Source organism: Arachis ipaensis, chromosome B1, assembly GCF_059453495.1.
Source record: "Arachis ipaensis isolate K30076 ecotype BB chromosome B1, ASM5945349v1, whole genome shotgun sequence".
Classification (NCBI taxonomy): domain Eukaryota; kingdom Viridiplantae; phylum Streptophyta; class Magnoliopsida; order Fabales; family Fabaceae; genus Arachis; species Arachis ipaensis.
Window position 1 is genome coordinate 47,182,351 of NC_142436.1, and position 2,358 is coordinate 47,184,708.

The following is a 2,358-nucleotide window of genomic DNA, read 5'->3' on the forward strand; positions in this document are numbered from 1 at the left end:
CTCTGGCTGTAGCTAGGAACAGTCTTCCCAATATGATTGGGTGGATGGGACTCTCTTCCATTTCCAATATGACAAAATCTGTGGGGGAGAAAATAGTTTTCCACTTTCACCAACACATTTTCAACCACTCCCACTGCTTGTTTTTGAGTTTTGTCAGCCAGCCTGATGACTACGTCTGTGGGCATTAGCTCATTGATCTGCAGCTTCTTCATTAGAGATAGACGCATCAAGTTGATGCTTGCTCCCAAGTCACAGAGTCCCTTATCAATAAGTGTTTCTCCTATGGCACAGGGGATGTGAAAACTCCATGGGTCCTTCCTTTTTGTAGGCAACTCTGTTTGAATGAGAGCACTGCACTCTTTATTCATCACTATTATTTGTCCTCCCTTGAGTGAGCTTTTCCTGGTTAGCAGCTCCTTCATATACTTAATATATGAGGGCATTTGTTGGAGGGCCTTGATGAATGGTATGTTTACATGGAGAGATGCAAACATGTCAAGAAACCTTGAGTATATTCTCTTCTCTACACCATCATTGAATATTTGGGGAAAGGGTGCATAGAGTCTCAGCAGCTCCTTCTGTGTGATTGTGGTTTCTTGATGATTCTCTTCCTGCTTTCCTACTGATGTATCTTCAGGTTGTTCTAATGTTTTGTTCGGCTCTTCCTCAGTCTCTTTATCACTTATAGTAACCATCTTGCAATCTTCCCATCTGACCTTCTTTGCTTCACCTCTCGGATTTTTCTCTGTGTCACTTGGGAAGCTATCAGTAGGTTTGGGGATCTTCTCAGAAAGGTATCCCACTTGAAACTCCAGCCTCTTGATGGTGTCTCCTTGGTTCTTGATATTGGCTCGCACCTCCTCCTTGAACACCTTGTTATCTTGGATTTCCTTACATATGCCCTCAAGTAGAGTCTCAATCCTTGAGAGTCTTTCTTCCGATGATGGAGAGTTGAGATTGGAAGGATGAGAAGGGCCATTTTGACTTTGGTATGGATGTTGAGAAGTGTTGTTAGGTGGGTGTTGATATGACTTCTGCGTGGAGTGTTGGTGAGCTGCATTATTGTTGGGGTTGTGGCGTCTCTGATCTTGGCCTTGATCCTGTTGGTTTCCCCAACCAAAGTTTAGGTGGTTCCTCCAACCAGGATTATATGTTTTGGAGTATGGGTCATGGTGCTGCCTAGGTGAATTTCCAATGTAGTTGGCTTGTTCCTGATCACCCTCTGCTTCTTCATTCACTCTTTTTTGAGTTACTGCTGAGGTGGTGATTGCTGCCACTTGATTCCTCTCCATCTTTTTGGTAAGGTCAGCCAACTGCTTGGTAATGAGCTTGTTTTGAGCTAGCAACGCATCCACATTGTTCAGCTCCATCACTCCTCTAGTGTTGCCTCTTTCAGAAGCATAGAAGTAGTCATTCTCTGCTACAGTCTCAATGACATCAATGGCTTCTTCAACGGTCTTCTTCTTGTTCAGAGATCCTCCGGATGGGTGGTCTACTGCCTTATTTGATTCATATGAAAGGCCTTCATAGAAAATGTGCAGCTGCACCCATTCATTGAACATATCTGGCGGGCATCTTCTTGTCAGGTCCTTAAACCTCTCCCATGCTTCATATAGAGTCTCACCATCTTGCTGCCTGAAGGTTTGTACCTCAGCTCTCAACCTGTTGATTCGTTGAGGAGGATAGAATCTTGCCAAGAATTTATTCACCACGTCTTCCTAGGTTGCTAAAATCTCCTTTGGAAAGGATTCTAGCCATTTAGATGCTTTGTCTTTGAGTGAGAAGGGAAACAGAAGTAGTCTATAGGTGTCAGGGTGAACACAATTAGACTTCACAGTATCGCATATCCTCAGGAAGGTGGTTAGATGTTGATTGGGGTCTTCTTGGACACTTCCTCCGAAGAACAATTGTTCTGAACAAGGGTGATGAGCTGTGGCTTTAGTTCAAAGTTGTTGGCATGTATGGTTGGCCTTTGGATGCTACTTCCACAGTTTCCTGGATTTGGGTTGATGTAAGAACCCAGAACTCTTCTCTCTTGTCCAGCCTGATGCGCTGGACCTTCTCTGCCATGGTTGTGAGCTGGTACGCGGAATCGTGATTACACTTTAATTTTGTAAAATTCATTGCTCTTTATTTCCCTGGAAATGGTGCCAAAAACATGATGCCAAGACCATGGTTCACAACTCCGTGTAACTAACCAGCAAGTGCACTGGGTCGTCCAAGTAATACCTTACGTGAGTAAGGGTCGAATCCCACGGAGATTGTTGGTATGAAGCAAGCTATGGTCACCTTGCAAATCTCAGTTAGGCATATATAAATTGATAATAGTGTTTTCGAATAATAAATAATAGAATAGGG

General features: G+C 43.6%; 1 non-coding gene across 1 annotated transcript; it reads left to right on the forward strand.

The window, feature by feature from the left end:
* Positions 1-1,557: 1,557 nt before the first annotated feature.
* Positions 1,558-1,664, forward strand: LOC148576460 (small nucleolar RNA R71). The gene has a single exon (XR_015903111.1). It is a non-coding gene; the product is annotated as a small nucleolar RNA R71 (small nucleolar RNA).
* Positions 1,665-2,358: the final 694 nt, after the last annotated feature.